Consider the following 8,984-nt stretch of genomic DNA (forward strand, 5'->3'; position numbering starts at 1 on the left):
AAGGTATCTGTTTCGCTTTTTTTTTTTTTTTTGACGTTCCAGACCATCTAGCACAATGCTCGGCTCTTAGTTTGTGATCAGGAAATACTTGTTGAATGAACTGAAGAATAAAAAAGTGATAATCCCTCACCGTGTTAGCTGATATTTCCAAAACACTAATTCATTTTGAGAGAGAAAAATGTAAGTTAAAAAGAGCACTATCAATCATATGATCCCGCAATTCCACCTCTGGGAGTATATCCAAAAGAAACAAAAACACTAACTGGAAAAGATATCTGTACCTCCATGTTCACAGCAGCATTATTTACAATATCCAAGATCGCGGGCGCCAGTGGGCGGGGTCTGGGGCGAGGCCCTGAGGGCCGCTGGGACTGGCGGCTTCGGTGCTCCGGAAGTGGGAGCGCAGGCGGAGGGTGGGGGCCAGACAGCGGGGTGTGAGCTGCGGCGCAGATGTCATGTGGCCTGTGCTTTGGACTGTGGTGAGTACCTATGCTCCTTATGTCACCTTTCCCGTGGCCTTCGTGGTTGGGGCTCTGGGCTACCACCTGGAATGGTTCATCCGGGGGAAGGATCCCCAGCCTGTGGAGGAGGAGAAGAGCATCTCGGAGCGCCGGGAGGACCGCACCTGGATCAGCTGCTAGGCAAGGACCACACCCAGGTCGTGAGCCTTAAGGACAAGCTGGAATTTGCCCCTAAAGCTGTCCTGAACAGAAACCGCCCGGAGAAGAATTCATGGAGGACACAGGGCCCTATGGGTCCTTCTGGGGGCCAAGACTGGTCCTGCCACCATGTCGACCCAGCAACCAGAATCCACATCTGATTTGCTTTATCGCTTCTTCTGGCCTCTCCCGCCCCACACAGCCACACACATACTGGCTGCTCTGCTATGGCCAGGCAGACACACTAGTAGCTGAGGGGCCAGTGAAGAGGAAGGCCCGTGAGGGTTCTGGCCTGAAGGCTGCCTCTGCTGGATGGTGGCCACAGCTGCTCAGGCTTCTGCGCTACTAGGTGCACCACTGGGAGGAGAGTGATGAAGTGAACATTGGCCGTCAGTCCCTGTGGGGAGGCAGTTTGGCCTCAGGTGGGAGTGGCTGGGATTGGGGTGATGCCTTTAGGAGGGGTACCTACATGCCTGGTTCTAGTTTGCACTGGGAAGAGTTCAGAAATCTACCTGGCTCCCTTAACTAGCTTGCTTTGTCCTTTGTGCTCATTCTCCCTGAAATCCTGTCCTGTCAGCTCAGGAAGGGGATTCCCCTGGGAAGGAAAGCAGTTTTCTGTTCTTGGGAGCCCAGGCTGTTCACCTTGGGGCAGGTGGATTTGCTTGAAAACAGTCATTGTCTTTCACCCCCAACCCCGTCACTGTGTAGTGCAAAACTTGATTAAAGTGGCGTCTGAGAACCATTTTGATCTAATCCTGTCTTCCAGGTGGTGCTGGGGTCTCCTAGGAGTTATGCAAAGCAGTCATCTCCGGGTAGGATAAAATTGGCCTTTAACTGAGGACCTTGGGGCCCTGGAAGCTTTGTTTTACTAGCGTGGCTGCACTGGATCCTGGAGGCGGTGAGTCCTGGAGGCGCAGGTTCCCAAGGGCCTTTTTATCATGATATTGGTTCTGAAAGGATGTGCTAATAAGCTTAGCTTGGTCACAGGCTCAGGCTGACGCAGGCCTCATGGGCAGACCAGTGCTGCCCCCCTGTGGCAGTCCTGAGGACGACCAAACCTGGGATCCCTTCACTAGGTGAAACCACCAGTAGCAAACTCTCTTGCCTACAGGGGTCAGTCAGGTGGCTTAAATGAGCGGCCAGGCCAGGTACTAGAAAGCACAGGCCTGCCTAAAGTGGGCAGTGGCTGTGCAGCTTCTTCCAATTTGTGCTGCTTGCCCAGAGATACCAGATTGAACTTCTGATTTTTAAATGTTGACAATTTATTTTTTAAAAAATTCTAAGCATGCTAACATACCCATAGGGTTAATTTGACCCAGTGGCAGCCAATATGCCACCTGTCAAGCTGCCCCTTGCCTTCTTATGAAATCTGAGAGATATGCTTTGTTTTTAAACAATCTAACAACTGTGGCAAACATTAGATCCCAGGATTGGTTTCCCTTGAAACACTTTTGGGCATCCTGCACATATGTAGTTTAATATCAAGCTAAGCAAAACATTACAGGACAGAAAACCTACAGAAATAACACAAAAAAAGTTTAACCACAGACTAAGACATTTTTGGGTTTTCAGATATTTTAGAATAACCCTGCCACCACTGATGTACGTCCTCCCAGTGCCTGATGGAAGAAGCACTATCTTTGGAAGTCCAAGTTGCTCCCTTTTTCTAGTCTCACTTTGTGCCTCTTTTAAATAATTTTATTTCCTCGGGCTTGCCCTCACTGAATTTTTGCTTCCAGCAAGTCTATTAGTATTCTCAGCTGGCTCTTTCTTTCCCAGGGCTGGCTGAGCTCTGCTGCTGCCGTGGGGCTATGAGATAGAGCGTGCTTTCTTGCCTCTGCTCAGGTGTCATCAGGCAGCAGGGTTTCTGTGGGTGGGGATTGCTGTGTTAGCTCAAGTCAGCTGGGCAGCTGCCAGGACAATCCTGCCAGGGGGCCCTTTGACTCCTGTCAGCTTCCCAGGGCCCCAGGCTGGTGAGGCCGTCAGCCGAGTGAAACACCATGGGATCAGCGTCCCCAGAGTCGCTTGGGAGCCAGGCAGTGAGAATGAAAAGGCTCGTGCCTTGCCTCACTTTTCCTTTTCCACTCTGGTGTGGGTCTCTAGGCACTTGTAGAGTGGTGAGCCAGGGCGGTGTGGTACAGTGAAAATAAAGTGGATTCTCGAGTCTGACAGACTTACGAGTACTGCCTCAACCACTAGTTGAATGACCTTGAGCAAGTCACGTAGCCTTTCTGAGCCTCAGGTATCGGTTATCCTCATCTGTAAAACAGGGATAAGAGTACCTATTTTTGCTGGGTTGTTACAAAGTTAAGGTAACATATGTAAAGTTCTTAGCAGAGTCCATGGCAACAAGTAGGTGCTCAATAAATGTTGGCTGCTGGAGTTTTATTGCAGGAAAAACAGTTCCATGTAGCCTTGTGATCCTAGTGAGCTAGGGATCTGGAGGGGAGAGCAGCCGTAGTTGGGAGGGTGATCACAGGGACCCAACCTCACAGGGACCCTCTCAGGCCTGGTGGTTGAGGGCTTCTTAGGAGTATTTTACAGGAAAGGCTGCCTTGTCCAAGAACCAGGCTGGCCACGGGGGTGCAGGCTTCAACCTGTGCTGCTAAGTAGTAGCCGCATGGGTGCCGTCTCAGGGTCAGAGACAAGACGGGCGGAGCGAGGTGTGGGGGAACGCCCGAGAGTAGCATGCGTCCGGATGGATGGAGGTGAGAGCCTTGGACTTGGAGGCAAGAGACGGGTGGCCTGGGACATGCCCCTTCACCTCTTCTGGCCTTGGAAGAATAGGGGTACTGATGTCCTTCCTGCTGTAGTGTAAAAAGAGTGAGAAGCCAGCTTAGAGCTTCAAAAACATGCAAGTGCTGTTCTATCCAAGTAAAATCTCCCTTTTATCGAATCAGGATGGCAGCCAGTCTGAATAATGGAATAGACCTAAATGCTCCTTTATTCTTTTTCTGAGCAGTCTCTTAAAGTATTTGCTAAGTCTTTGGGGAATCAGCTTTAAGAGTAAAGAGGAGTAATTAGTGTGTATCATTTTGCATCCTGTTCCAGTGGTACCTTGATGTACTTAAAAACAGTCTATTCTTTTATCATTAAATTGGTTAACATTAGTTATCTGTTTATCAAATCCCTTTTACACAATGAAGAGATGAACCTTGGCTTTGTTTTTTTTGTTTAAAAATTCCAAATGGGTCCTCCAAATCTTTTTGAGATTTTTAAACATCTTTACTGGTGTCCCAGAAAGGGAAGTTCTTCTCTCTTGAAGAGTCCAAAGTCCCTTGTACCCTTATTCCCCTCTCTACTGCCCCTTTTCCTTCACTTCCAACCCCAGGTCCACTGTCCATTTCTGTTTGCTTCTGGGCCTGAACTGCCCAGTGCAGCTAGAGAATTTTGCACAACTGTGTGGCCTGACACTCTCCGTATATGGGTTCAGATGCAACCTTCAAGGTGATTTCTTATTTATTTGTCTTTTTTGGCCATGGCGCATGGCATGCAGGATCTTAGTTCCCCGACCAGGGATCAAACCCGTGCCTCCTGCATTGGGAGTGTGGAGCCTTAACCACTGGACCGCCAGGGAAGTCCCTGATTTCTTTTTTCAACCAAGGTTGTCAAGGCCTCAGCCCCATCCCTGCATTCCTCTTAGCCCTTGCTGCTTGCTATCCGCTTCCACCACTAAAGTGGTGAAGCCAGTTTGGCTAAAAGCCTTTGTGATTGCAAATGTGGTATCCATTCCCAGTCATACTAATGCTTTGCAGTGTCTGGCACTCTTGACTGAATTCTGTCTTGACTTCACCACCACCTCTGTTTCCTTTTCCAGCTGTCTCCTCTGCCACTGACTCCTCCTGTTCTCCTAACTGTGAGTGCTCTTCCAGTTTCATCCTTGGCTTTTTTCTTGCTGCACAGTTTTAGCCTCACCTGTGGCTTCAACCACCTGCTGATCTACCTTGAGGACTCCCAGATGTCTTATCTGTAGTCGTGAGTTTCCCCCCAAGCTCCGAAACAGCTCACTATATATCTTTGTCTAGATGTGTATGACAGTTAAAGGTGTTGACCTGGGTTTGAAGCTTAACTCTGTAATCTAGTTGCGTGACCAGAAAAGTCACTTAACTTCTCTAAGTGTCATCTGTACAATGAAGACGATTCCTGTGAAGATGGAGAGTGTTTGTAAAATACCCGGCCTGGTGTTTGGCATGGATTCCGTCTCCTCTCTCCTGTTGCTCAACTTGGTTCTGACCCCCCCTTCCTCCAACCTGTGGTGACCCACTTCTTCTTCATCTGGAATTCATCCTCTGTTCTCCATCTCACTTCCCTGCCCTCATAATCTCTTTCCTAAACTTTTGGTCTCTTCCTGAAAATTCTTTCCATTTCTGGCAGCATTTTCTCTCTAAAACACACCTTTAATGAGCTCACTCCTTAAAGACCTCCATGGCTTCTCTCACCAAAGCCCCTTGTGTGCCATGCAGATTCTTTCATCATCTTGCCCTAGCCTCCCTCCCGTCATCCCCAGGACAGAACCTACTTTGTATTGATACCATTTCCTGAACACGTTATGCTCGTTCAGATCCTGATGCTTCCGGGTGTACTATGCATCGGGCCTCCTTGGCTGCCTGGTGAACTCCATTACACCACAAGACAGCCTAGGTAGCTAAGCAGAGACTGCCATTCCCTCTGCCTCTCTAACCCTGTGTCTGCTCTCCTGCAGCATTTACACAAGGCACTGTGATGGTCATGTGTCTGTTTCCCTAGACTGTGAGTTCCTTGAGGGCAGGGACCAAGCCTTGCACAGAGTCATTTCTAATACATGTTAAATGAAGTAAGAGAAAAAAAAAAAAAAACAATAGCCAAGGTGTGCAAAAACCTGTGTCTATAGATGTGTCCACAGATGCATAAATCCTTTAAGAAATTGATATCGATATATATAATTCAGCCATAAAAAATTGAGAAAATCGTACCGTTTGTGACAACATGGATGGACCTTTAAGGTATTGTGCTAAGTGAAATAAGTCAGACAGAGAAAGACAAATATTGTATGATCTCACTAATATGTGGAATCTGAAAAAAAAACAAACAAACTCATAGAAAAAAGACCAGACTTGTGGTTACTAGAGGTGGACGGTGGGGGGAAGGGGAATTGGAGAAAGATGATCAAATGATACAAACTTCCAGTTGTAAGATAAATAAGTACTAGGGATGCATGTACAATATGATGACCATAGCTACCACTGCTATACAATATATAGGAAAGTTGTTGTGAGTAAATCTTGAGTTCTCAACACAAGGGGAATTTTTTTCTCTTTTTTCTCTTCTTTTTTCTTTTTTTTTTTTTATTGTATCTGTGTGAGAAAATGAACGTTAGCTGCACCTATTGTGGTAATCATTTCACAATGTGTAGATCAAACTGTCATTCCTTAAACTTATAGAGAGAGGTGTGCCAATTATTTTTCAATAACACTGGGAAAAAATGTATAATTTGAACTCTGTTTCTGATTTAGGAAGGATTATTCGGGCCCTAAGATAGTCTCCAGTGAATGGTACCAATTAGATGGGCAACCTGTTCTACTTTCCCTTCTCATTCTTTTCAAGCCTGTCATAAATTGCATCATAAATTGGTTTATAGGGTGACAATTTTAGCTATGCACTTTTTATATAAACCTTTAGAAGCTGGATTTTATTATCACAGAAATTTTCCTCTGGGAACAGGTAATGCAGTATTCTTACTGACAATTTCCTACCCTCCTCCTGGGTACTCCTGCAAAAATAGGAAAAATGGATTTCAAGGTTGAGTGAAGCCACTACAATACTATCTAGGCATTGCATCTCGTGTTTTGCACTTTTGTAATTGGCACTAAAGCAGTTGCTATGTAGATTCCAGAGTTAAGTAATCGGTGATATTCTGGGAAGCTTCAATATTATGCAACTCAGTTCTCTCAATCTAGTATATACCAGTTCGGTCCAACCTTTCATGTTTAGCCTATTTTTTTTCTCTCCTCTAATACCTGGCTCATCTAACTAGGAAGAAAAAACAAGCAGGGGAAATAAACATATATTTTCTAATTTCCTACCATCTCCTCACTTTTGCTGTTTATTTTGATAACATTTTTATTTAGAAGCCTGTGGGATCAAAACATTTGCAAAAATGGCTAGGGTTTACCATATATAAATACACACATTGACATTTAGCATGTAGAAGATAGTTTTTTAAAAAAATCATCAGGATTATAACATACATATATATATAGAGAGAGAGAGAGAGAGAGAAGAAGGAGATGTTATTCGATATTATGTTACATTGGGTAATGGGAAGCCCTTTCACTTAATACAGTTGGTAATCATCAACAACGTTTTCTAGATTGCTAACAAAAATTCTATACACCATGAAGATTAGGAGATATAATTTAAGTTTTAAAACATAATTTTAGTTGACAGAGATCCCCATGATTAATATAACAAATGATTGAAAAGTAATATAAGAAGTAATGAATGCTATCTTTTCAAAATAAAGGAGTACCAAAACTAGACATTTATAGTACTTAACCTTAAGACAGTTTCAATTAATGAAACATATAGTTTGATATCTGTAAGGATTTCACTCAGTTGTTTACAGACACATGTTAGTTCTAACTTGCTCACTTTTTTTTCTTAAAATTAATCAGTACATTTATAAGACAAAATTCTAGTCTCCCTATATGTACTATAGAGCTGTACTGTCTAATACTGGAGCCCCTAGCCACATATAACAATATACATTTAAATTAATAAAAATAAGTAAAATTTAAAATTCAGTTATTCTGTTGCCTTAGCCACATTTCAGGTGCTCAATAGTGATAAGTAGCTAGGGCAACCATTTTGGTGATAGTGTATTTTTGTTGTTGTTTTATATTTTTTATACAATTTTAAAGGTTACTTTCAATTTACAGTTATTACAAAATATTGGCTATATTCCCCGTGTTGTATAATACATCCTTGTAGCCCATCTTACACCCAAGAGTTTGTGCCTCCCATTCCCCCACCCTATCTTCCACCTCCCTCCCCTCCCCACTGATAACCACTAGTTTGTTCTCTATATCTGTGAGTCTGCTTGTTTTTTGTTATATTCACTAGTTTGTTGTACTTTTTAGATTCCACATATAAGTGAGATCACACAGTATTTGTCTTTCTCTGTCTGACTTATTTCACTTAGCATAATGCCCTCCAAGTCCATCCATGGTGCTGCAGATGGCAAAATTTTGTTCTTTTTTTTGCGGTACACGGGCCTCTCACTGCTGTGGCCTCTCCCGTGGCGGAGCACAGGCTCCGGACGCGCAGGCTCAGTGGCCATGGCTCACGGGCCTAGCCGCTCCGTGGTATGTGGGATCTTCCCGGACCGGGGCACGAACCCATGTCCCCGACATCGGCAGGCGGACTCTCAACCACTGCGCCACCAGAGAAGCCCAAATTTTGTTCTTTTTATGACTGAGTAATATTCCATTGTGTATATATACCACTTCTTTATCCATTCATCTGTCGATGTACACTTAGGTTGCTTCCATATCTTGGCAATTGTAAATAATGCTGCTATGAACATCGTGGTGCACATATCTTTTCAAATCAGTGTTTTTGGTTTTTTTCGGATATATGCCCAGGAGTGGAATTGCTGGGTCATATAACGGTTCTATTTTTAGTTTTTTGAGAAACCTCCATACTGTTTTCCACAGTGGCTGTACCAGTTTGTATTCCCATCAACAGTATACAAGGGGTTCCCTTTTCTCCACATCCTCACCAGCATTTGCTATTTGTGTTCTTTTTGATGATAGCCATTCTGACAGGTGTGAGGTGATATCTCATTTTGGTTTTGATTTGCATTTCCCTGATGATTAGTGATGTTGAGTATCTTTTCATGTGCCTGTTGGCCATCTGCATTTCCTCTTTGGAAAAATGTCTATTCAGTTTTTCTACCCATTTTTTAATCAGGTTGTTTGGTTTTTTGATGTTGAGTTGTATGAGCTGTTTATATATTTTGGATATTAATCCCTTATCTGTCATATTATTTGCAAATATTTCCTCCCATTCTGTGGGTTGTCTTTTCATTTTGACAATGGTTTCTTTCCTGTGCAGAAGCTTTTAAGTTTAAGTCCCATTTGTTTATTTTTGCTTTCATTTCCTTTACTTTAGGAGATGGATCCAAAAAGTTATTGCTGCGATTTATGTCAGAGAGAATTCTGCGTATGTTTTCCTCTAGCAGTTTTATAGTATTTGGTCTTACATTTAGGTCTTTAATCCATTTTGAGTTTAGTTTTGTATATGGTGTTAAAGAATGTTGTAATTTCATTCTTTTACATGTAGCTG

General features: G+C 43.7%; 1 pseudogene; it reads left to right on the forward strand.

The window, feature by feature from the left end:
* Positions 1–455: 455 nt before the first annotated feature.
* LOC112413497 (uncharacterized) lies at positions 456–1,480 on the forward strand (annotated as a pseudogene).
* The last annotated feature ends 7,504 nt before the right edge of the window (positions 1,481–8,984 follow it).

Source organism: Neophocaena asiaeorientalis, unplaced genomic scaffold, assembly GCF_003031525.2.
Source record: "Neophocaena asiaeorientalis asiaeorientalis breed wild unplaced genomic scaffold, Neophocaena_asiaeorientalis_V1.1 scaffold361, whole genome shotgun sequence".
Taxonomy (NCBI): domain Eukaryota; kingdom Metazoa; phylum Chordata; class Mammalia; order Artiodactyla; family Phocoenidae; genus Neophocaena; species Neophocaena asiaeorientalis.